The sequence below is a fragment of the Lonchura striata genome, chromosome 6, assembly GCF_046129695.1.
Source record: "Lonchura striata isolate bLonStr1 chromosome 6, bLonStr1.mat, whole genome shotgun sequence".
Lineage (NCBI taxonomy): Eukaryota > Metazoa > Chordata > Aves > Passeriformes > Estrildidae > Lonchura > Lonchura striata.
In genome coordinates, this window is record NC_134608.1 from 22336624 (window position 1) to 22363814 (window position 27191).

At 43.7% G+C, this 27191-nt stretch overlaps 1 long non-coding RNA gene across 2 annotated transcripts in view; it reads left to right on the forward strand.

Moving 5' to 3' along the window:
• Positions 1–1416: 1416 nt before the first annotated feature.
• LOC116183725 (uncharacterized) overlaps positions 1417–27191 on the forward strand; it is a 55838-nt gene continuing 30063 nt past the window's right edge. For both annotated transcript variants that reach the window (XR_013340100.1, XR_013340099.1), the window contains exons 1-3: positions 1417–1474; positions 22585–22696; positions 26750–26872. This is a non-coding gene — a long non-coding RNA (uncharacterized LOC116183725). The remainder of the gene's footprint in view (positions 1475–22584; positions 22697–26749; positions 26873–27191) is intronic.

Consider the following 27191-nt stretch of genomic DNA (forward strand, 5'->3'; position numbering starts at 1 on the left):
ACTTCACTGGGGGACAGTTGATTCAGAGCACCATGAGATAGAGGTACATGTTTGACTGGCTGGAGCAGTGGTCTGATGTGAAATGGCAGGATGTATGATACTAATGCAAATTGTTAATAGTTATTAACTAATTAAATCATTATGCCCGTAAGACACTTAACACTCTACAGGAATAGAAAATAGCCCGGACCCTGCCCTTAGAAGCAGGAGATATAAAAAGGCAAGCACAGACCAATAGTGAAAAGAAAACAATTAATATAGAAGGAGTGTAATGAGAAGCAGCACAGGGTTTTGCAGTCACAATTTATGTCTGGTTTTGCAAAGAAAGGTTTGTATGATCACAAGATCTTTGGCAGGGGGAGAATATATGACATCATAGGTCTGTCCAGATGCATGTATGATTTTTGATACACTGGTCAACTAAAAGCAAATTGGATGGGTGAGAAGCTGGTTCAGATATACTTAATTTCATTAAAACAAAAAACCAAGAGAAGACCCTTTTCCTCAACTCGGAAGTAGGTTGCAAGAGGACTTTATATTTTCTCAGACTTCAGAAAATTCACACAGGCTGCAGTTCTTAAAAACACATGGAAGAAAGAGCTTGTAACTGGTGTTTGGAATCAATAGAACACAAAATTGTAGGAGATCAGACTACCATAGTGGCAGAAAGCTGACCTGAGTAGAGATGCTGCTGCAAAAGGTTGAGCAGAGAGGTATTAGAGAACGGCATGAAAGGGCATGAGGAGACTGGCAAGGCTAGCAAAAGCTCACATTATTAGTGGAGGAGACAGGGAGAAGCATACTGGAAAAGAATGCATCATCTTACACAGGTGACTTTCATTGTAACAAGTTCCTTAAACTCAGTTAGGTAGGAAGTAGTATATAAATTCAAGTCAGGAACATGACAGTGTGCTGTAGAGATGACCTTTCTAGCTCCATTTGCTTCGTACTGCAGAGAGGAGAGGTGCATGTCTGATCTGGAATATGAATGCTATTGTAATAAAGATGAGAGATGCGGAGCCCTTGATACAATGCCTATAGGAACAAAGATCTTGTGAACACTGGGTGTGAAGAATAATTAGTTTGTCCACAAATTGGATGGGTGAAGTAAGAGAGAGGAATTGCAACACCTAAGCTACACAGGGCTGGCTGTGGAGTCTACCAGAAGAAAATCTGTGAGCAGCAAGCACAAGAAAGATCAGGATTTCATTTTTATCCAATATTTTAATTAATGGCAAGATGTGCAAGAGGGAGCATGCATTCAGGATACCAAATGACAGCGTGACCCAGCCCAGCCTGTCTTTTCCACAAACCATTAGCGTTTCACTAAGCACACGATGCTGTGCCGTTTCATCAGACACGCTGCTCTGGTGTGTATCGTATGATACGGCAGCCGCTCAGGCAGGCGGGGAGCAGCGCAGCCTGTAATTTCCTGGTCGTATGTAACTGGGTGGGGAAGCGCCTGATCCTTGGGGTGAGTAATGCTGGAATCACACCATGAGGCACCCTGCTCTTTGCTGTTCGAGGCAGTTGAGGTGCTGCTCTTGCCGTTCTGGCAGACATTCCCCAGGGCACCCGAATGCACTTAGCTCTGCTGCACTTGTAACACCCTCCTGTACCCTGTTTCGCTGCGCACACCCGATCACTTTCCCACATTCCCAGCCTTTTGCCGGCGGTCGCCGCAGTGAGGGCTGCGGGTGCAAGCGCGGCACACTCGCCTCCCCCGTGCCGCGGGTGTGTAAGGCAGGACGGTCCCCGCTGCCCTCAAGACATAGGGCCTGCGCTGCGGGGTTTATTTGGGAAAAGCTCCGGGCTGCGGAGCGAAGGAGGGCGGCCGCTCCCGGCAGCTCTGCTGGCCCGAGCGGGGCTGGGGGCACCGCCTCGCCCCTCCCGCCGCCCTGTAGTGGCCGCAGCCGCAGCCTCCCCGCCGGGCCGCCCCCCAGTCTTCTCCGGGCGAAGATTCCCTTTTTTTTTTTTTTTTTTTTTTTTCCCTCTCTTCCTGCTCCGAGAAATTTTCCTACGTGCATTTTTCTCCAGTCGAGCTGATTTACGAGCTAGGTTTGGCGAGGGCCGAAGTTGCCGGCCCCAGCGCGGGGAGGGCGGCCCGGGGCAGGGGGCTCCCGCTGCGCTCGCCAGCCGGGCAGCGCACGTCTCCCCGCCCGACATGAGCTGTAATTTCCGGCAGACATTTGAGGGCTGCGACATCTGCACCAAGGCGCGGCAGCTCCCAGCAGCCCCCATGGCCGGGAGCGGGCCGGCCCCTCCTGCCTCCTCCCCAGCCATTTGTGTTTCACTCATTTCCTGCTGCCAGTAATGAGGCTAGCGATGCCGGGGTGGCGGTGGTGCTGCTGAGAAGGCAGATTGTTAAACACACACATACACACACACATACACACACACACGCACGGATGTTTTTGTTTCAGGATGAATTTTTAGTGCTCGTGAAAGGGAGGGACTAAGTGCAGCTCGCTGGAGCCTGGCACAGGACCAGAAAGCTTCCCGGCAGCCCTCTGCCAAAAGAATCCAGACGTCCAGCCCCCCGTCCCAGCTCCTGTGGCCCCTTCTTGTCCGCTCTCTTTCCCCCTCGGCTCCTCAGGGGCCTCTTTCCCGGGGGCAGCACTGCCCGGGGACCCTGCAGACGCTTTGCTCGCCCACGCCTGAGTCCCTTCACCGCCCAGCACAGGGTTCCTCCCGCCGTGCAAGCACGCTGCACTCCTGACCCCTGACACCTTAATCCAAATTTTTCTTCTCGGTCGTCTATAGAATTACTGCAGGAGGGTGGACGGAGGCTGTGACATTAACATCCTCGGAGTGGAAAACAACTAGAGGCCAAATAGATTCATTGCACTAGTGACTTGAACTAGGTGAAATGTCGACAGAATTACTCAACACCACAGCCTCAAACTCTCGGTACAGAAAATAAACAAACCTTCCAGTGATGTTTTGTATAGTCTTCAGCCCAGCCCCAACCCACCCATATGTTTAATTCCCCAAGGGAGCAAAGGGACGTGGGTCTCCTGGCATGTGACTGTCTTCCCCTACACATCTGCCGCAGATGAAATTTACAGTGTACTAACAGGATTCTGCGGGTTTTGTTCAGTTTTCTTCTGTTTTGATTTTTTTTTTTTTTTAATTTGTCGTTAAAGAAAGAAGAGAACAAAAAACTTTCTTGGCTGCAGCTATCAGCTAATTTTTGGTTGCTTTCGAATGCCAAGGCCAGCAGGATCCAGGAATTCATCTACTGGTGCCAGCACGAAAGCACTAAGCGCTGACCCAAACAAGGGAGCCAGAACTTGGCCTGCAGTCCTTGCCAGGGATCAGCAAGAGGCCAGAGAGACCATGCTGCTGAGTCATCACCGCTCCAGCTGCTACAAGCCTTTTCTGGGGACGCGGCTGTTGCTAAGATTCCTGGGAGCTGACTGATTGCTCCTTCTATAGTCATGTAACACACACACACACACACACGTCAAAGGAACAAGGAGCAGCAGCTGGGGCGAGCTCGGAGCGAGCACACAGCCTGCTGGCCGTGCGCGGCCGGGCTGGTGGCTGTGCAGGACTGTGTGCCCCGTGGGAGCTGCGCTGCTGCTCGGGGCTTCTTTTGCGGGCACAGACCTACCTCGTTCCTTGGAAGCTCCCACTCATGGAGGCGTTTCAAAAATCAAACAGTCCAGGCAGTGATTCTGTACAAAATTTTCTTTCTGTTTGTACTTGCACGCTTCACCACATACTAACCCCCCACCCCCGCCGCCGCCCCCACATTTAGAGGTAGGGACATGCTTAAAATCTATGAAGTGCGTTCCTTGCAGGGTCACTGTTGGGTGATTCTCTTTGTGCAGTAAATAAATACATTCAATCAACAGGCAAGTAAAGTGAGCTCTTTCCAGTTCTGGGGCCCAGAACTGAAACTGGTGATATTTCTTATTAAGCCCTGTAAGGTTTCAGAGTATTCTGCAATTTCACGCACTGCACAGGAAGGGAATGCTTGTTCATGAGCATTCTGCATTTTCCTTCTCCCAGTTTAATGTCTTAATTTTTTTTTTCTCCTGCCTTTTATCTGCCTGAGGTATGTGCCTCCCTCAGATGCTGCAGTTTACCCTTGTTTCCTGATCCGCAGTCGACACTCAACAAACTACATGTACTCAGGATTTCAAATCTCACGTTATATAATCATGGTTAGGTTTTTAAAGCCTAAGGGTATAGGACCTGACATATTCTCTCTCTGACATTAGATACATCACTGATTTCAAAGGAATAACTAATCATACTAACATTTAATAGTAAAACTTATGATTTCAGAGCCCAGTCTCCTTCCTTCTCTGTTGAGTGTTTGTTGAAGTGCCAATCTCAGAATTACAAATTGCCAAATGAAGATGTAGAGCACTTGAGTTTTGTGGTCACTTTTTTTTCCAGTAGCATCTTGGAGTCCTACCCATGGTCCAAGATCACTATATATCACAATACTAAAAAAAGGCTCTCTGCCCCAAAGTGTTCACAGTCTAATAATAAAACAAGAGACCAACAGAGAGCAGAGACAGACAGGGGAGGACCAGCAGGAAATTAATTGGTTTTGGCCAGCATGGCAGGAGGTGTTTTTCACAAACAAGTAAACCAACTGAATTTTAGGGCAGTTTCAGGTCAGGAAGGAGAGGTTTTCTGAGATCCTTAAAAAGACACTTTTCAACTCAATAGCTCCTTTTTGCAGGAGAAGATAGGCACCTATGGCTATTTCCAAGAAAGAGCTTTAACTATTGCATAAGGTCAGTAGCACATTTGAATCTACTTCTGGCCAAATCAACACAGTGGTGGTTTGTCAGCATATGAAATTTGTTTATGGAGATAAATGTAATGTGTAGCCAAATGCAGACATGGGCAAACTTACCTGTTAAGTGTTTTGAGAAAAATGATAAGAAATCATATACATACCAATACAGAAAAAAGTCTAAATTGCTGAAAGTGGATATGAGCAATCTCTATCACACCAAATGCAAGAAAAACCTGAGGGACACAACAAAACTTCTAGGAAAAAAGTGCTTGGGGACTGGAAGAAGCCACTCAATACTGTCTGTAAAGGAACAGTTTAAATGGGATCAGATACAGTTTTTCTAGCTTTAGTTTATACAGTGGTTTAGGTATTGTAGAAAACAGAGGGGGGAAAAGCACTGCACACACAAAATATTTCTAATTACTTGCATATACAGATCAGAATCTGCTTTTGGCTTGTTGCCTGATGGTATGCCTGCCTGGGTGGTGAAAGACAGGTGTGATGAAGCTCATCTTTCCACTCCATGCAGTTACAGCATGCTATGCTTGAAAGATTCTGCAGTTGCAACATCTGAATCACTCTTTTTTGTTAAGCAAGAGTGCTTTTATGCCCCTAGAGTGACTAGTGCTGCAGAGTACAGGGAAGTCTCTTGGGCATTGCTTGCAGAAGCTCACCACCATCAACTCAATGAGAAAGTACACTCTGACCTAAGATGCTATGCAACATCCCCTATGTTCCAATTTAGGGCATTTTGATATCATAAGAACTCTTCGATCTGTTGTAAAGCATCAGCCACCACTTGTATTTGAGACACATGTCTGCTGTTGCTGGGATGGATGACAAGGGATGCCCAGGAGCAGCTTAGGCTGAAGATGATAGGAAATCTTAACACTTTGAAGAAGAGGTGAAGTTCCACTCCATTCTGTGTCATACTGTTGTTCAGCCAGTCCTCTCAATGCCATCTCTGGAGCAATCAGATCTTCCAAGCTATTGATTGATGTTGAACCTCCCACATTCAAACAAGATAGTAAAGTAGCCCATGAAGAAATGCTCCTGTGCACCTATTTGTCACTGAAATCTAGGACAGTCCTCAGCAGAGGTTCAGGTTTGTTTGTCATATGGAGGGTGCTGGCAGCTCTGTATTCATTCTCCTGGGCTTGCCTGCAGTGCTAGCTTCTAGCTCCAGCTCGCCTCTGCAAAACTGCCTTTCTCCAGACCCTAGTGGTAATTACAGAGCCTCTGAAATGGATTCTTTCTGCTTATAAGAATGTTTGTATGATATGGACAAGGATAGTTGCTTTCTCTGCCTTTAAACAAATAATGTAAAGAGCCACAGAAGGCTTCAGCCTTCCCCCACTACTTTCTACATCAATTCTAGGTCTTTATGTTTATTTTCAAGGCTGCCTCTGAAACTGTCCAAGAATATATTAGAAAAGCCTCTTTCTTTGCATGTTGATAGCACCGTTCTTCTGAACCTTAGGATAATGAAAGACAAGGCATTCTGTAAGCAGGGTCATGGCTTTACAGATCACTCTGCTTGAAGATATAAATCTCCTTTCTCTGGCTTTACTGAAGACAGTTCTGAAAACAGCAGAGAAAAAACAAGAAGGTGAAAGAAAAAAGAGATGAAAAGAAAGCATGATTGAAAAGAGCTAAAACAGTGAGAGAGAGGGAGTGAGGAAAGAAGCAGCTTGAAAATACAATTAAATCAGTTACAATGAAGAAAAAGGTTTTACCTTTCCTGAGACATGGGAAAGAAAATCAGCCCAGTGGGATGCCATGCATTGTTCTGCTCTTAGATACTCTAGAGAGAGATGTTATGAGCATATGGAGAAAGGAATTCCATGCACTACAAAGAGATGTGCTTATATAGGTGATGTGTCTGCTTATACAGCTTGGCCAGCCTAGCTCTGTGCAGAGCATTAACAAAACAAAGTCCTATACCAAGGGGTTTGCAGCTGTTTTCTAAGGTCATTTCTGAGAGCATTTGACTTGATGGCAGTGGGGATCCATGTGGCATTGCACAAAAATCATGAGCTTTTTATGGCATGTAAGTTTTAGCTTTTTTGATATTTCAATGCCGAAGCTTTAGAATTACTGTAGTAATAACACTCATCTGAAGGTCACCAACATTAAACAGCTCCAATATCCACAGATACTGAGCAATCTCAGGACCACTGTGAGATTATATTCACGTCAGTAAGGAATCTGTCATGGGGAGAGAAATCCCCACTCCCATGTGCATGCTTTTGAAGGCCCACAAACCTTTAGTCCAAGAGACTCAATAGGATTGTAATAGGATTGTGATTCATGGAAGTGTCATGCTTTAGTGTCAGTGCCATAAAGGTTTAAAAAAGTGTATTTAATAATTAGTTGGTTTGTGATAGTAAAACACATCAATTACAATTAAAACATAAAATATAAATAGAACAGACATATATCATTTGATAGAGCAATGATCTAATGATCTACTATCATTTTATAGTGCAAATCTCTAATGATATCTCAGTCACTGTTACATTCCATTCTCCAGCTTTCTTCTGACACAGAGCAAGCCTGATAGGGCTGTTTGTAGCACTTCAGCTTTACCAACAGACAAATACTTCCCTAGATTTTCTTTGTATAAACTACTAGCAGGTTTTACTTCATCTATGGTAAAACCATCTCTTTCTGTTTCTGCTATACTATATTACAGTCCACCTAAAATTTCTTTCTCTCTTTCGTATTTAAAGTAGTCCACTTGCAAAATCAGGGTGCATCCCCATTTCCCAGAAAAGGTTCAACTGCAAAGTGCTTTGGTGAATTTAACATTGGCAAATTCTAGTTTTACAGACCATACAGCATTACATTTAGAGAAAAATTTGAAAACCTTAACTATTTTCTGGAGTAACTCACAGGGTTCAAGTAACAACAGGGCTCCAAGTCAGCAATGTATTAACATGGGATTCCTCACAGTTGGTCATGAGATGCTGGTTGATCACATCACTGTTAAGCAGAGTACTTAATCACTTTCTCAGCATTAACACTTGTATGGAAAGGTTAAAGAGAATTAATAGAGGGCCAGGAAGCAACTGTCTTGAAAAGGGGTAAAAGCACACTTTGACCTTGTAAGTGAGTCAGCTAGCTTCAATATCTGAAAGAACACTGGAATAAGTTATCAAATAATCAATTCATAAGCACCTAAAGGGTATCAAGGTAATCTATAACAACCTGGCTTCAGTTGTTAAGAACAAATAATGTCAAAACAATCAAAATCCCTTTTTGGCAAAGTAACTGCCTAACAGTGAATGGCAAAATAATAGGTATTTATATCTGGATTTCAGTAAGGAGATTTCAATGGCTCATCTAACCTTCTTCTAAGGATATGGCAGAAATGTGAGGTAAACTAAATCATCATTAAATAGAAGCACAATTTGTGGCAATGCACTTTGAAGGAGAAGTTCTCACTAAGCTATTTGCTATCAAAGGAGTGGCTAGGATTTTACAAGAAGCCCCTAGGAGGTCTGTGCTGATCCTCCTCAAAGATCAGAATTTGTAAGTTTCCAGTAAATGAAGAAATGCCCAAAACCTGGTTCAGTAGAAGCTTTTTTTTTTTTTTTTTTTTTTTTTTTTTTTTTTGTGTCAGCATAGATTAGACAGAGCTCAGTGAGAATTTAAGATAGGCTGCCATAGAACAAGAGCAATCTTTGAGAGCCTTTATGGTCCTACATACCTTTGCTTTCTATTTACTTGACTGTTTGACTGAAATGAGAATTTTCTGATTAATATGTTTTTTTTGTAAGTTGATTTCTTTTCCAGACCTCTGTATCAGTGTGAGAAATGTCTTACTCGGTCAGATTATTGATTCACCTTGGTGAGTTTTCTGATTCCAGCAATGTCAGCTGGAGACTGTATTTGGGGCAAGCATGAGTATTTGATCAAAGAGATATTACACAAATCAGCATTGCCCTTAGAACCAAATCTGGTTCCTTGTGAGCCATGGTGGGGAGAATAATACTAAGGCAATTATCCTCCTACTTGCTGTTAGGATATCTCATTTTGGAAATTTGGAAGCACAGGGACAGTGTCTTTTTGTTCCTGGATTAATGAGACTCTGTACTTTCAGTATTCGTTACATGGATGCAACCTCATGACAGCAGATAAAAGATGGAAGAATGGATTCCTTAACAATTTCAGAAAGTAGTCTTAGTAAATGAACAGCGATATTAGAATCTGAAATTGTCTTGTTCTAGTCCTTGACTTTTGTTGCAATGAATGCTTAGCACTGGCTAGTGGTTACAGTTAGGCACTCTGTGCCTCTGCTTCCTGACTTTAAAATGCAGAAAGTAGTATCTGTCTCCTTCATGAGATATTGTCATTATGGATATATAAGAGATTATGAGATATTCAGATACTGAGGAATAGGCTCTATTTAACAGTCTGATCTAGCGATATATAAAATACAGAGGGTTCCAAGAAGTGGCTGGAATCTCTTTTTAAAGGGGAAAACAATTCCATCTGAGGAGGTTATGAGAGCACTGGGAAAAAAAAAGCAAAATGTGAGCATGACCATTACAAAATAAGAATGTGGAAATATCAGAAAAAAAGGTTAAAAGGAAGTTTTAAGCAAGACATTTTCACAGATGTGGTTATAAGGGAATCATATGCGAATGGGAGAATTCTGCCTAGAGCTGGAAGACCCAGTGTGGACAGACACTTCTTTTCTCCTTTCATATTCCAAAGTCATCATCGGCTGGTTGTGTGGCTCTGAGTAGATCATTCTGTGTATTGTCTCCACTGGTGACACAGGGGTAATGGACCATGAAAGGGAGATGAGAGATTACAGGTGGGGAGATTACACTAACTGATATCTGAAACATTGTAAGCTCTTCATGGGAGTGTACTAGAGGAAGATCAAAAATACCACGATTTGTTAGTCACAACATTGACTAGAAACATTTGGAAGATCATGGACTGCTGTTATTTTAAAAATAGAATGGATGTCGTCAGTGATGAAAGACGGAGAAGTGACACAGGGACAATTGTTCCAGTGCAGAGACATATCACTCATCTGATCCCTGCAGTGTTGGCGAGTAGTATCTCGTATCCTCTTTCTTAAGGATCAGTTGTCAGGTCCAGCTGTGCCTCAGGCCAGTTCTGGACCACCCAAGGATGAATAGCCTTTTCAGCCTTCTGCCTTTGAGAGGAAGAAGTGCCAGGTGTGATGTGGCTTTTGGAAGGTGAGAACCATGTGAACTACTCTGAGAACAGATAGTGCTAGTTCCCTGGTTGCAGGAGGGCTTTACACATGGTCTCTGTCTCGTGAGCAGCATTGGAACAGGCAGCATTTGGGGGAAAGCATGGAGAAGACATTGCAGAGCACCTGCGGTGTCCAGAATTCAATCAGCTTTTTTCCAGGCTGAAATTCATTCTCCTCTCTTTATTCTGACTAAACAAAGCATGCCTTCAGCTGCTGTTTCAAGAGACAAACCATGGATATCTGGCACATGTATAAACCATCTCAGTGAATTAAAAGAACCAGAGTGCATTGTGAAGACCTTTAAGCTACCTGCTTGTTTCCAGGTAATTGAGAGGCTGCCAAGTTGTTGGTCTGGATTCCAAGCATCTTTCCTATGTCTTCTATCACTATCTTCTAACAATATTGCTTCTTTGTCCCCTTCATTCCTTTTGTAGCTGTCTCACATTTAATATTGAAAGAGCATTCCTTGGGCAGGGCCCATTCTTTTCTTCTCTATTTGGACATGGCTAACACAATGAGGTACTGGTCCTTGACCAGAACTACTGGGCACTATGCTAATGATTATAATGGCAGTAATTAATAATGCTTTGTTTTTTGATCTCTGGGCTTGCTGAGGCAGTCAGCTGCTGTAATTGTTCTCCACCCTAGGGCTGAGTATGTAGTCAGCTTGCTCTTTTGGCTATATCTGTTGACTTGATCTTGGTGCCCTGTTCCATATGTTCACCCTGTCTTCAGACTGGCAGACTGGAGTCTTCTAAATTGGTTTTGAGGGCAGTTAGCCAGGCTGCCTTTGGATCCACTCCTTTCACTGGGAATAACTTGTTTTCTCTTGTATGCTCTACTACTAGTGTTATCTTTCTCTATGTTCACACCATCTCCCAAATAAGGTATTCATATTTCCCTGTTGAGCTGATGCCTTGTCATGATATGGCAGTGGTTTTTTTGCACCCATGAATATTATTCACAGATCACTTGTTATTTCCAAATCCTTATATCCATACACAACTTCTGTTGGTTGACTGGGAATTTCAAGTGGAGAAATCAGAAGCAATAAATATCTGGATGACTAGACTGAACATCTCAGCTGATCCAAGGAGGAAATCTAAGGGGCTAAAATGGTATGGATTTGTGTTCCATGTCATGAATCATAGATACTTGTATATATATATATATATATATATATATATATATATATATATATATATTTTTTTTTTTTTTTTTTTTTTTTTTTTTTTTTTTAAGGGATGTGCTACCAGTTGTATGTGTAGTCCTGGAAATGGCAGTGGATATATCCCTGTGCAGCTGTGAGGGAGGTTTGTCCCTTGAGGGACAGAGGGAGACTTCTAAGCAAATGGCTTCTGTAGAGCATATTGCTTCTCCACTTAGTACTTAAATTGCCCTAATAATAGAAGTGATGAAAATTTGCATTTCCCTCCTCCTTTATAAAAAAGTCATTCTAAGGCCATTGCTATTTCCTTACCAATTGAAGAGGCTTCCATCCAACAATCAATCCTTCTAGGTAGTTGAACTGTATCCTGATGATATCAGCTGTGCTGGCAAGGTCTGAGTGGTATCACTGGGACAAGCCAGATTAATATACTGTGGATACCTGAGGTCCTAAAGAGTGGCTAGATAGGTGTGGCCTCTTCTCCCCAGCAAAACCTGTAACATCTTTTCCAGAAGTGGAGTGGTGCCATCTGCATGGCAGGTTTCTGCAGCTGTGATACCGTTTAGATCCCTGTATAACAGTGTGCCATCGGAAAGCAGAGTGTGAGGAGGCAAGAGTCTGGAAAAATGGGAACTGAAACCCTCTTGCCTTTATTCCAGACTCTCTCAAAATAATTTCCAAGCCACCCAGAACAGCCACAATACTGCACAGGTCTCACACCTACAGAGGAAACTAAACTTGTGGGTCACTCCAGGAGGGATGGACTAATGCAGCAAAGTTTGGAAACTTCATCCCTTCATCAAAGCCACAGAAGTCCAAGGAAGGCCTAGACTGGCAGGATTAGAAATACAAGGGTGGTAAAGAACACAGGGGGATACCTAACCCAGATTTGGTAGCCTGCCTGAACAAATACCTATGACAGAGGGCTGGGGAACATGATATTTGTGCTTGTGTGAGAACCAGCTCAACGGAATAGTAATTATCATCTGCTGAAATGGCCAGAGTATGGTGGAAAGTCAGGACAGATCTTTTCTAGTTGGAAAATGCAACCTATCAAAAAATGATTGATTGTTTCTCAAGATTTGCCAAGTCTTCCAGGTTATTCAACATCACTCCAGCTGCAGTAGTGGAGAGGACAAAAACACTCTTGCAGTTAACCTGTGTTCATACTGGAGATCTAGAGCAGATAATATCTTACACAAGGCTTCACTTTTCTTTTGAGGTCTTTTGAGGCATTTGCAAGCAAAGCCAGGTCCTATTTTACTTGGGGAAAATGTTTCATGCAGTGAAGAGAATCAAAGATTTCCTTTCTGAGTTCTCATACTCCCATTCCCTCCTCTTGGCACAGCAATCAATACCTCTAGCAATGGATTCAGCCTTGCAGATGAACTGTGGGAAGAGAGCTGAGGCCCAAAAATCTCACTACGCCAGATCTTTGCTGGCTGGATTCCTTAAGTCTACAAAAGAAGGAAGATCAACATAAAACATTTGAATAGCAGAACTTGGAACAGTCAGCTTTTTCTGAATACTAAATTCCCAAGGGTTTCTTTTCCAAACAAGATGGGGCAGTATAGGGAAGAGCCAGAAACTTTCAGTTCCATTTTATTAGCGTGTTAGCAAGAATCACCCATTAGTTTATTCTCATCTTGGTGCTTCACTTAATGAATTTCAGATACATTCTCATATCTACCCTGAGACTAACACTGATCCCTTCTGATCCCTAACCCGTCTTCCAAATCCATTCCTTGCAGCTAGGAAAAGACAGGTGTCTTCCTGCAATCTTGGAAGAAATCAAGGATCCAAATGCATTTAATTACTGGTATGCAAATGTTATCAAAGGGCAGAAAAAACCCTGATGCAGGGTTACACCACTGTGCATAAAGCTGTTCATTCTTGTACTGTATTGATGTTTCATTCCCATTTTCTTTTTTTTTTTTTAATGAAAGGCTTGCAGTCCTTCCCTTTTTATAAAAGGACTGCAGTATTTATTATGAACATTGAGACTCCCTGGTCGGGGGACAGTTAATAAGCCCATTGTGAAAAAGCAAGAATGTGTGTAAACAGAAAATACAGGTAATTTTTTATTCACTTTGACCACAGAGTCCCACGTCTCTGAAATCTTGGCAACCCCCAAACTCAGACTTCCTCCCTCCACTGGGATGAGACATTAGCTAGTGTATCAGGCAATTACATAGGGTATTTTTTTCTGCAGAGCTGTGACATCATGCTTGGCAGCTCCCCAAGGCACCAGATCCAATTACCTGAGTCACCAGCAAAGGGAAATTGCCAAGAGGCTGTCACTGAATTCAGCTCTGGTGAATGCAAGAGCAGAAAAAGCCAAGTGAAATGGCTGACAGCAGACAGGGGGAGGGAGCGGGGAGGGAAGGGAGCAGCAGCAGTTTCTCATCAGAGACATGGAAGGAGAAATGGATAAGGAAAGGATGAAAAAAATCCAGGGAGAAGGAGCTAAGAAAGAGCCATAGGATAAACTCTGTAAGGGGAATTTCCAAGCGTTCCTTCTGTTTTACATAAGGGATGATTGGAGCCACTAGATAGACACAGGTCAAATGCTCTTGGAAGAGTTTTTTGGTATGTAATTTAAAAATTAATCTTCACTGTCAATGGAACTGATGCCCTTTTCTTTTGTGATCCCATCTGGAACGTCCTTTTTCAATTTGCTTCATTTTCCAGCTTTCTGCTAAAGCTGTTTTCAAGGACTGAGAAACGGACTTCATTGGTGCTTGCTGTTCCCTGCCCTGGGTTATGTTCCCTTTGAAGCTGCAATATCTTCCTTGCCTGGAGGAGTTTGCAAGGAGTACAAGGTTTCTCTGAATCTGGCACGTGGTGCCTTGTTTTCATAATGAATCCTCTGGAGGCTTCTGTTAATTACTTCACCAGAATTCTTATATATAGCATCAAAATGAAATTCCCCTAACACAGAGAAGAAATATAGGCCTCTGTTGCCTAAGGAGCCGGCGCTGAAGTGGTGACTTTAACATGCACAAAAGTATACCAATGGATATCAAAGTCCTGGCATAAATAGGTTCCTTACTCAGATCACATTTGCAAATTGGGAGGTGCTCATAGGAAGAATTCCACCTACATGCAGCATAACCAGCTACAGCCAGGGAAGGAGGTTTTATGTGCTGGCCACAGGCAGTGCAGACACAAAGCATTAGTCAGGAACAGCAGCACCCATAGATGTACCTGATAAGATGAAGAAGGGAAGTCCATAAACCACAGAAATACACACTGCTCACAAGTGCAGCTTGAAGTACTGTGCACACACAAAAGCTATTAAGATGTAGATGCAGCCTCATTAATCTGGGCTGTTTTACAAACCCTATTCCCTAGCTTTCGTAGGGGATTTAGGTGATAAATGAGGCCATTTTGAAATCTGGCAAAATGCTGCCTTCCTCAGAGCATACTACAGAATAAAATTCTTATATAATGTGTAAAGCGTGAGGGGGAGGGGGCATCTCCAGGAAGGAGCACATGTCTGGGCGTGTGTTTGCATGTAAACTATTAGCTTTATCTCTGCTGCAGTGCATTTGTGCAAGTGTTCTGTGTGTCTGTGTTGTGTGTGGGGGTATGGATATACAGCTGAGGCTCTGTGAACTGATTTGCACATTGGATAGGAAGAGAAGAGACCTCTGAGCATAGATCTCATATCTTTCCCATCCCCAGGTTGGAAAACTTGCCATGGCTGACCTTCAGGGTCTACTACAAAGGTTATGGGTTAAGCAGGAATAAGGGCCTTAATTTATCATGGGTAGGTTGGAGAGTTGTCTAGCAATAAAGATATCTTGTCAGCATCATGACCTTTGCTTTGTGTTTGTGAACTTTTGCTATCGGTACCCTAGGGGCTTAGGGGAAATGAAGGATATGAACAGAGATATATGGGTATGTGTATGGTGTGACTATCATGTTCATTAATTGTAGAACCATGTGTGAAAAATATTTACATACATCTTTTCCTTTCCCCTCCTGCATTAATATCAGAGTTACAGACACTCTGTAATTTATCAATTAGTCTCTATTGAGATTGCCTCTGGCAGTGCAGACCTTCAAACAGCTTTGAATGGGTGCTGCTGATGGAATCTTCTGTACATGGCTGATGTTTCATCTCCTGTTGACTCATTGCCTACAACTCCCTAGTTTGTACAGTAGCCCATGTAATCTCTACATATTTACAACACCTCACTTGGGTAGGAGACTGCACATACACAAGTAGCCTGTGTTCTGACTGGGCACCAATACAGGCTCACTGGTCAGCTGGCTGCTAACAGAGTGTGCTGCAGTTAGATTTTGCCCCACTTCTAGAACTCTGTGGAGACACTGATTTGGGTTGCAGTACTCGATCCAGCCATTCATTTTCTTGAAACTTATTGCATGAGGTTTTTCCTGGGATTTAATTGCCTGAAGGTTCTGTGAATTGGATTGCAACTAATCACAGTGTTAAAAGGGTAACAAGGAGAGAAGTGTGTAGGCAGCACACTCACATAGGCTTTCTTTCCTTGAAAGGTAGTTTAAAGAAAAATATTTACTTCTTTCACCAAGCAGAATTTACTTGGCTTAAAACTGAAGTTAGGCAAGATTCAGACCTGTAACACTAGCAGTCATTGAGTTTGGTATCTCCCTGCAGGTGCAAAAAAAAAAACAAACAAAACAAACAAACAAACAAAAAAAAAAAACCCAAAAAAAAAAACCCACAAAAAAAAAACCAAATCCAAAAAAAGAGCTATTTTAGCTATTTTCAAGGAATTATAATGGGGAAAGAGTTGATTTGATTTATTCTTTATTCTTTAAGATTAGTTCCCCCCCAGTTTCAGCTAATCATTTCCATGTCTGAAATAACTGACCTATATAATAGCATAGTCTGTCTTTTAGGAGGTTTCTCTGGGCATACTCTTCTAACTGGATTTGTGGAGTGTATTTGCAGAACACAGAGGCACACCCAAGCTAACTCTCCTTGGGTTAACTCAGGTTAACCCACTGCTGTTGGAAATGTGATCAGCACAGGTAGTTGCCTCAACAAATACCGCATTCCCAGGAATTCCCGCTGCTTCTGCTGCAACCCATTCCTCTGCGTGTCCCTTTTCCTCCTCTTCATGTGTGCTAGGTTAAAATTAGTCCTCTTGCATTTCTCCTGGGCAGAAAGGTGTTTGCCTTTGGCTGCAGGTCCCGTTCTGCAGCTGCCAGGGCAGAAGGCAGGTCCATGCGGGGTGAGCGTGTTGAGCACACGGGGTATGCGGGGGCAGCCCCCAGCCAGGCACAGCACATCTTCCACGTGTGGAGAGGCTGCACGGGGCCTCTGCTCTGTGCCTGCCTGGAGCGATGGCTCAGGACACACGCTCTCCATCTGTGCATGCCTGCAGTGAGCGCACAGGCACGTACCTTCCCCCTGCCTGTGGGTGAAGGGGCTGTTTGCTGGGGACCACCTGGCATCAGGCGTATTGTCAGAGCTGTGGTGGCATCAGGAGGCTGGTCCTTGTTACAAATATCCTTGTTCGTCTGTTTTTCCTCGTGCAGAATTTTTTGATGGAAAAGAGGAGCATCCCCAAAGGTAGTTCAAGTGCACAGATCTGTGATTTATGTGCTGCTTCCACAATGGGCTTAATCCTTGGGTGTATCAACACTCCAGTCCCAGAAGGGACTGTGGTACAGTACAGAGACCCTACAGCTCCACTAACATCCTGGCTTGGGTGCTGGGAGCAGTCTGGCTGCAGTGGCATTGAGCTTGATTGACAAAGATTTGCTGTGTTTGCTTTGTCATGTAGTTTGGTTTTGTCTTGAATCAGACTGTTAATCACAAATCTCTTCATTTGAATTGTGTTCCTTTTGTAATGGCATCTGGATCCTGAATAGGTCATTGAGGTGCTGCTACTGCAACAGCAATGCCAATAATAATAATAACTGCAACTGGATCACAAGTGCACCACAAAGTACTTGCTTCTAGCCTTCAGGTGGACCAATACTCTGACCTTCAAAGTCAAGGCATATTTATCTACTGAAGGTATTTTTCATATTTATTTGGAATTTTAATGTGGTTTTATACTTTCCTTCTGCTAGTTCAGCAATTTGTTTGTGGTACCAGGAGCTCTGCACTGTCTCCCTGTGCCCAAATCTCATTTGCAAAAGCCCCAAAGTGTGCCTGTTTGAGCCTGCTTTATCCTCCCTGGCACAGATGTCAGTCATGCTGGTGGGTGTCACATAAGCAGGACCCTGTATGGGATGCATTTTGAGCAGCTGGACTAAGCTTCAGCTGGTCACGACTGTATGTCACGATCTGGGTCCCATGGGTGCCTGATCTGCAGAGGATGCTGGTCTATTACCTCTGTCTGCTGCTTCAGCTCAAGCAGCTTCAGATACTCACTCTTTATATTTTGGAGACAGACACCATAGTCCTGAGGGGGAGACAAAATGACTGTTGGGTGCTTGCATATATTCCTTTTTATACGTGGCATTTAAAGCATAGATAATGTACAGTGCAATGCGACCTGTATGTGCATAAATGGAGCCTGCTTTCAATCTTCAGTGGTCACAGCAGCCTGCACTCAGCCTTTTCTTACAGCATTGCTGGTCCCTGGCTCTGGCCAGAGTGCAGCACATTCCACTGAGGAGTGAGATTTCACAGTTGAACCCCCTGTGGTGGCCCTATTCTCCAGCCTCCTGTTGTTGCACAATAAGGGATGGGGTGTCTAACCAAAGCTGCAGCTCTCATGTTGCTGGCAGGGAGTGGAAATGGCAGCAGCATGATTTCTAATGAAAGTGCCTCATGACTTGTTCTGTCCAAAGCAGGACGCCATCCCCCAGGGGCCTCCTGCCATCCACATCTCTGGGCTAGCAGGGAAGTTTTTGTTGTGGGCTTGTGACCCCCAAAGTAGATGGATTTTCCATATTGCATACACAGCCTGCTTTCTCCTTTTATAGTATGCAAAAGATGTGCCAGGAGCTGGGTCTGCCGTGTTCCCAGGAAACTGCATACATGGCTGCATGTGTGGCAGTGGGGTGGAGGGCAACAGGATGGGAATGGAGCAGAGGGTAGCGAAGAAAAGCCTTTCTGCCATGCAAAATCTGTCCTCCTTCCTCCTCCCCTGTCCTCTCCTCTTCCCTTATTTTTTTGTATCTCCACATCTGTGCAGAATTTCAGTCACTTGAGGCTCCCAGGAGATAGCATCATTTTTGTGTTAAGGATGCTTATTGAATTTGACAAATGATGATTTATGACAGGGCAACCCGCATGGGGCGCAGTGAGGAGTCTCAGTGCCTTGTCACAGACCAGGATTCTGTTTCATTCCCATCTCAGCTCCTCTTTTGCCTCTCATTGAAGCTTAGAGCAGATCAGACTCGACAGATTCTGGGAATATATTGCTTAGCCGAGAGAATGAGTTCAAGAGAGAGCATGACACAAACAAAGAGAGCAGAGTGAGAAACTGATCTTCCCATGTCTCTCCCTTTAACCCATGACCACACCTCTAAGACCTTGTAGGACACTCAATAAATAAATTAACTTTTAACTGCTGTAGTAGCCTGGGGTTTGATTCCAACTTCACTGAATATTCTGCATGTCATGATAGCCTAAATTCGGTTTGTGGGCTGCATTTGCTGTCTTCTGGGCCAGCTGAAGGCTGGATCCTCTGGATGCAGCTCACTCAGATCTGCAGCAGATTTTGCTACTGTCTCCTTTGGCCATTCCAGTTCCACTGTGCACCTTTGACTTCCACCATCCTCTCTGTTCTGGTCATGGAGCCCCACACAGCTCTACCTCTGCACTTCAGTCTTTGCTGCAGATGCAGAGAAAGTTGAGCCAGACCAGGTCTGGCAGGACTCAGAAATGGAGGCTTTGTGCTGCACTGTGTGACTGTGGCCTTGCTGATTCCAGATCTTGTTCAGATCTCTGAGCAGCTTTGCCACTTCTGCCAAATGTAGATCCCAACCTGATAGACCTGGCCTCGGCAGAACCAGTGGGGTTGTTTCAGAACCCTGCTGCTGGGGCTGTGAGGGCTGGGAACCATGGTGCAAAGACACATGAGAGAATTCACACAAATCCTGCTGGATTCACCAGGGTTGGCTTACTACCAGCCTGACCAGAGCTGGACTCCCTTAGAGCCAAGCAGGTGTCTTTCCACCATGCTCTGAGCACAGTGAAACTCACTTAGTTCAAGCACTATGGAGATGCAGAAACGCAGCTCATATCTGGCACTCTGCCCAAGATAATAAACTCTCCCAAATTCAGAGTGCTGGGAGGCACAATGTGGAGACACTTGAGCAGTCCTGTTGGGAAGCAGCCCAGGTCCAGTAGGGTTGATGCTGAGCCAGAGCTAATAATCCCTGCTGGACCTAGGCTGAGTTTATGCAGAATGACTGGGTATCCCTGCACTGCATTTCCAGCACATCCTGTGGGCCCCACATTAATGGGTCTTTCCGCTCTCTGAGGTATATCCCAGCCCCCTTATCTTGGGTCATGGAAATGTGACAACAATGTCTCAGGGACAGACAACACATGCACCAATCCCCTCAGTGACAGCAGTTGTGAGAGCTAGTTGGGTTGGAAGGTCTGGATGGAGGCACTCCTCTGCTGGCAGAGTGGTGAGGGGGAGGCTGGGCAGCACATGGCTGCTCCAGATGGAAGCCATTAACCAGGAATGTCTGTGATGTGGTCTGGAGCAGTGTAAACAAGGCCCATGAATTATCCCGCACCTTGTAAGCAGGACTGGAAAAGATCCCCTGTCATCCTCTCCTTCCCTCCCTCTTCTATCTCCCTATTTCCTTTTACCTCCTCTCCGTTAATTCCCCATATTGCTGTAGACATTTCTTTATTTCCATGTGTGGCTAAGTAAGGCTGTGCTTTCTTCAATCCTTCTGCTTTTAACCCATGCTATTATTCCTGAGAGAAGGGAGAAGGCTAGAGCTGGAGAGGGGCCAAGGTCTTATGAACCACCTCTGAGCTAAATCAGCCCTTGTACGAGTGAACACAGATCACTGGCATGCTGGGCACATTCACTGCTTCAGACACTCCTGCCAGCAGCAATACCCTCCCAGTCAGCCTGCCAGAGACTCTGACTAGTCCCTCAGCCTCCATTGCTATTGAGTGGGCTGACTCCTAAGAAAGGGGAACACCATCAGCTTGCTCAAGGTCTAAACCAACTCAATATTCTGTCACAGAGCCTAAAACACAGTTTACAACAGCACTAGTGAAGTATCCTGTCTTCCTTAGGCTCCAGAGTAGTGTGTTTCAGATCATCTAACTACAGAGATCAGCAGAAAGCATTGAGGGGAGAGTAGATGGGCAAAAATATCCTTTATCTGATAGGTTCTGGTGCACTGGCTAAACTGACCATACTGGATCCTCCTTCCTATTAATACCTGCTTCTCCAGACAGCAAAATCAAAACAAGTTTATGTTTATACATTTCAGCAATCCCAACTAGAAGCTCTAGAAACTATAAATGTTAAGATCTCTTTACTTACTATTGAAACACAGCTATTTCTGGCAAGAAAGAAGGAAGTTATTTAACAGAGCATAGTAATGCTATGCAACATTTGAAGTAGAAGGGTGCTGCATCCAACCATCTATGATATGTAAAATTTAGGAAGCTAAATTAAATTGGTCAAATTGAAATACCAATTAACACATGGTTCTCCAATAGAGCCATGTATTATTTTAGGTTCAGAAAAGGAATTTCAATTTTGAAAACCAGATGAGTCTTCTGGCTATATCGTGTGCCCAAGATAGCACTGGTTTGTGCGGTCACTCCTTACCACCTGCTGAACTCTCCATGCCCTATCCTGTAGGATATATTTCCCTTGGACTCATCTAAAAAGGTATCATCCACTCAGACACCTCTACGTCTCAGCCCTGATAGGAACACTCTCCTAAGTTAGACTGCTTCAGAGCAAACATCCTGAGTGTCTGCATTTCCAACTCTGCAGTGGCAAATTATTGATTTGTTCCATTTTAGCCACCCAAATGCAGAGTATCTCCATGGGGAAATGATCTCCAATGCTTCTGGACAAAGTCCCACCAGTCCCTGCTGCTAGGATGGATGTCATCTCTCCAGGACAAAGGATGGGACATGCTGGGCCCCCTGCAGTGACACATGTCCCAGGAAGCTACTCAGCTTGGTGGCAAAATGGTTTTTGACGGAATCTAATATGGATGGCAGTACCTCAGAAAGCAGATGTCATAAGGAATAAGCCCTGGCCAGCTAGACTGCTGCATGATTTAGACAGCAGCCTAATGTCTATTCCTTACCACCTCCAGGAGGGTGTCTCTGCTAATAGGGCTTCTTCCTATCAGCAGCCGTTCTCAGTTTCTTGAACAGTAATAAAGCAAAACTGGTTGGGGAAGAAAAATGTAGATGAGAGTGGGCAGAAGTCCAGACCTTTTCCAGTGCTTTTGTGAGCACATCCAGCAGGTCACATCTACTTCTGTGTCATGGGACAACCCAGAATTCAATTCTTGTAGCAATCCTATGGCCTAATCTTTTTTAGTGAAGTTACTCTGTACACTTTGTGGATGCTTGTCCTACTGCCCACCTCAGAGCCAAACAGAGTAATGTTGCTATAATTCAAGTAATTTCTGTGAGTTCAGTTAGGATGTACCATTTTACACCAGAAATGAAAGTAGTCCATTTATAAGATCTAGGCTGTAAAATAGTCTGGATAATCTCTGATCAGTAGCAATATCTGCCTGGGAAGAGAGTGGTAATTAGATATGATAAATACAATATACACAAGAGTTTTGTATTTTTGAGATTGCATCCCTGGTTCAGTGAAATTTCTTTCCCTGTAGTATGCAATGTACTCATGGCCAGATGGATTATCTGCTATTCTAACTGTTCTCTGAAATGTCATCAACTGGACACTGCTAAGACTGGCCTCCATAACAGTTATTCCCAGTTGATCAGTTTTGGTCATGTTTTCAGAGATTTTAAGGACAGAACAGATCATCTTCTCTGGTTTTTTACATAATGCAAGCCCTGATTTTAATTCAGCTGGGGAACACACTATTCATTTTCACTTTCAAACATAATAAGGATAAAGTATGTCTTTGCACAGTCCTTGTATTTAGAGCTGGAGAAATCCTAATTGGTCTCATTTCGTATGTCTCCTGGGGACCAGCAGAGGATCATTTCCTTTACTGAGTGCAGATATAAGTTCTAAGTGATTCAAAAGATAGAGCTTTCACTGCTTTCCTGGAAAAAATAATAATCTCCATCTGCAAAAAGATCTTGCTTATTTTCTCCACTGTTCCTAGTATTATCTCTATAAACACAATAATTCAAATCCCTGGAAATGTTTTCCTCTCAAAAGAAGCTACCAGCTTTCTCTGTGTACTGCCTCTCAGGGATTTGTACAGCATTTCCTTAACTCCAAATTCACTTTAACATCGCTTTGACTTTTTTTTCAGATGCCAAATACACAGATGCTTGGATCCTCCTCTTTCTCATTTTCTTGGCCACCTCGGGGAAGTCCTGCCTGTCATCCAAGCTTGAACCCTCTGCTCCAGAGCATGCTCAGCAGTGAGTAGCTTGCTAAAGTACCAGGTCTTGGGTGTCTCTACAGCCAGGAAGCTGCTGCCGCCCACTGAGTACATCAGTGCCAGAGATACTGTTTCCATGGCAACTGAGAGCTTTTTGTTTTTCTGATGAACAGTTTCAAAGAACAGAAAAAGCACATCTGGAGTTGCCATATCAGCTGATCCCTGCCCCCCTGCCTGCCAGAGTCAACAAGAGACAATACCTCAGTTTTAGCAGACCTGGGCTGAACATCCCAGGAGACAGAATGAAAGCAAGTGAGGTGTACAAGAGAGAGGAGTGTATTATTGATTTAAGGATGGCTTTGGGTTGGTTATCTTACTGTTTTCATGTTAGAGGCTTTTCATGGGAGTAGCTCAACCACACCAGCCTGCTGTGTATTTCCTATCTGTTATGTGTTGCTGAACATTTGAGCAGGACTCACTTTTGTATCCCTCATTCATAAAGGCAGAGTTTCTAAGTTTCTAAGCCCTTTGTTCAACCGTACTTTTCTTATGGAATAGAAAATTCCTATGTATTTTTTGGGGGTCAGTGCTTCAAAAATGTTCTTTAGAATTGTCACATTGTTTCTGTGTCTAGTTCTAGGAACAAGTGTTTTGCCACTGTTGTCTGCTGTGTAAGAAAGCCTCTTTTTTACAAAGAGAAGCCATTTCTTAATGGCTTCTGGGTTATCAAACAGGAAAGCTGTTACTGCCATGGGACCATATATAACCCACTGTATGTGGTTTCTTTAACTTCTTCGACTCCTTATGGATCATCCTTTGGATAATTTTTTGGTCTGTTCTCAGAAAGGAGATCAGGTGATCCTGTTCCTTCCCTGCCTCACACCAGCCTCTTTTGAATACAGCAGTTCTAGCAGACAATTTAACAAAGAGGTGATGCTGGCTGGCTGTGTCCGGCACAGGAAGAGGCAGAGGAATTAGGCTCCCTGCCATCAACCTCTAACTTCAGCAGGCGGGATGTGGGAAAAAGCAAAACCCAACCCCAGCCAAATAAAGCTGGCCTGCAAAAGACCTTCATTCCTGAAGAATTTTTGAATTAAATACTGGCTAGAGCCAGCCAGATTCCACTGAAAATGACTATGTCAACTGGTTTTAAATAACAGTCTTTCATGTATGTGCTTTTTATGTTGCTTCCCATTGTCTGTTGATTTCCCCATAGACACAGGGAAACTAAATCTTTTGCTCAACACATTTTTGTTCCTTCTTACTTTGCAAACAAGGATTTTTGAGTCTGAGTAGAAACAAGATGGCTGTGTATACATTGCTCTCCTTCCACTCTCCGAATGGCCATTGGGAGGAGGTGACAGCTACCTCTGTGCATCTGACAAAATCAGTGCCTCCTCTGGGTTTTCTGCACACCTGTGACTCATTCCTGTAGCAATCCCTATTACTCTTCCTATTATTTCAGTAGTGCTGTGGGAGTCCTTCTGTACTCTTTACAGAACAAGCCAGTCCTGACTACACTGGGTTTCCTTTTGTAAACAGGCAATTCATTTCCAAACCTTGTCCTAAGAATGCCAGATCCAGAGTGCAACAGTAGTCGCAGATTGCAGAATTATTTCTGTAAGTTACCTACCTCCAGTGTTGAGCCAGGAAATGAGAGTTAGCCCCTCCTGGGGACACAATGCCCTTATTACACCGTATGAGAAAAAGTCTGATTTCTTTGCAAAAAAAAAGGAACAACTAAAGCTGCCTGAATCCCCCTCTCTGGAAGAAAGTCTGACAGAGACTTGGAAATGGCAGCTACAGTATTCCTTGAAAATACTGAAGGCAAATGGTAATGAGAACCAGCTGGAAAGAATGAAATCTTCCACATGGCTATATGTGCCATCTGTATTGGCTCAAATTAAAAATAAAGAAAGATCCTTTACAAGCACCCTTATGTTCTGTTCCATTGCAGTATGGATTTTTTAAAATGCCCCACAGAATGCTCTGAGATACAACGCAAGGCTGTCTTCCCACAGCATGAGCCTGTTGATATTGATGTTACTACATCACCTAAGAATTAGTGGCTCTCTTGCTGCCTGAGCAGGCTTCTTGTCCTCAGGGTCATCAGCACATGATTCAAACATTTATGTGATACTGCAGGTCTTGAACACAGTTGTCTTCCATCTGCATCTGCTTATAATATAACATTAAGTAAACATAATGTTCTTCTGACTTTTGAATGGCAAGGCCCAGAATTGTATTAAAAGATCTTCAGGGCAAATCTGAAGCCTCCCTTTAAACCTGGCCAGCTTTGCCTGGGCCTCCTTTGCCTGGAGAAAGGGCCTCAGTCATGATCTGCCATTTGATCTGCTGATTCATTTCAGCATCTTGGACTTAAGGGAGCAGTCAAGGACAAAGAACAAGGAAGGGTTCACTGCATGGCCTCTAGTGCCATAATCTGGCAGAAATTGAGTTTTCGAATGTTTTCTAATATCTGAATTTCTGAATTTCATTTTTTTTTCCCCAAAACTGCTTCATACCTAAACTGTTCCCTGGGGTTTGTAGTAAAGTCATTCATAACTACCATATCATACTTGGGGAAGGATGCAAAGCTAGGAATGTAATTTGTTTAAGTTTTTCTCACTTGCTCTGTCAAATACTTGTAAATACTTAGCAAGTTCAACAAACCATAGTGGATCAACTATCTTTAAATTATTAGAGTTCATACCTAACTCACAGAGACACCAGTGCAAAAGTGAGCTGAGAAACAGTTTGAAAGATGACAGGTTCATGGTATCCTTTTCATAGCAAGAAAGAAGCATATCAATACTTGCTAGAAAGACTCAAAGTGGAAAGTGAGAGCTGTTTAGAGAAGAGAATAGACAATACAATAAAACCAAACCTTCCCCATGGTGTGAGAAGGTAGTTGGGCTTTCAAATCCAAAAGCAGTTTCTCTTTCTGCCAGGAATTAAAGTATATGTTTTATATTCAATTATGCCTTTAAGTATGTAGTCTGGGCTCTGACGAGGAGGATGGTGACCATGGTTATGGTCATTAGTTTTCTACTTTGCGGCATTAACTGATTATCTTTGGAGTTCAACCTTTCTTCTTAACATCCTGACCTGTAGGAAAGAGCCTGGCAGCAGCTATTGAGCATAGAGGAATCAGCACCAGGGGACAGCAAGGGCTGGTGGTCCCCGGGGATGGGTGTAGGGAGCTTTAGGGAAAGCCAAGGGCAGCAGGGCAGGGCCTGCCAGCCCAGGCTCACTCCACTACCCCAGCAAAGGGCACCAAGGCAATCCCAATTTTGGGCATTTGGCACCTCCCTGGGAATGGGGGCAGGCCTAGGCTGGGCTGCCATGTCAGCTCCCCCATGGAAGTTGGAGACCAGTGTCCTGTGATGTTCCTGGTTAGGACCTGAAATGGTGTCCTGGGCTGTGGGCAGGGTGAGAGGAAACCCAAGTGAGGGTATTGGGACCCTTGCACTCAGGATTGAAACATTGTGAACTGTTTAAAAACAGCATCAGAAATTCCATACCATTTTTCTAGTGTGGGGTCACCAAGTGGCTGAGGCTGGATCTGGATTCCATGAGCATGTTTCTTTCCACTCTTCCTTCAGCTTCATTGAGCTTGGTCTGAGTTAGTTATGTATACTTAAATCTTTTATACACCTATTTTGTGTGACTTCACTGTCAATCCAAAAGGAATAGGGCCTCTTCTAAATGATTTCCTATTGTAAATAAAATGTCCTAGCACATTTTCTACTGGAAAGTAGAAAGTGCCTGTGTAGCACCGAACAGTATCATACAGAGGTGCTCAAAATTAGTAAGAGACCTAATTTTGGTCAGGAAATAAAAGTATCTGTGTGCAGTGCATATATTTAAAATGGAGGCTAAGAAGCCCAGCTGTGCTATGTTAACATGACTGCATTGCTTTGGGTACTAGGGTTGACATGGACCTCTCTTAGTGGCCACATATGTTGGACACCCCACAGACACTTCGGTTTATATTTCTAACTGCCTGCTTCCCTTGAGTGGTTTAAAGTGCTTCTGATGCAGAAGAAAGATGCCCTACGGAGTCACCCCTTTCTCCTTCATGTTTTCACAGCTCTGGTCCCGTGTGAAGACACCAGGGGCTGACACAGGTTCTTTAGCAGCAGCACCCCAGTGAATCACTGCTATGGAAACAGCCAGGAATTCTGTGTATGACATCTGGAGAGCTTCCAAAGAGGTATCTCTAACTATATTCAGCCTAGGCCATGCTCATATCTGTATGGTTTCCAGTATCTTCTGCCCAAGGTGCCATATGCGTGAAATTGTTCAGACTCCTGTTCTGATGAGAGAAGGCCTAACCAGTTGCAAACTAATAATAGCCAAAATTTAACTGTCATCATTAAAATATATATATATACACATAAAAAAATTAACTGCTAGTAAAAGAATGTAAAAAATGGATCGTGTCAGTAAAATATTTTGGCATTTCATTGGTATAAATACCCAGACTCCCTAAGCACTTTCAATGCATAATCTAGATTTACTGCCTTTTCACG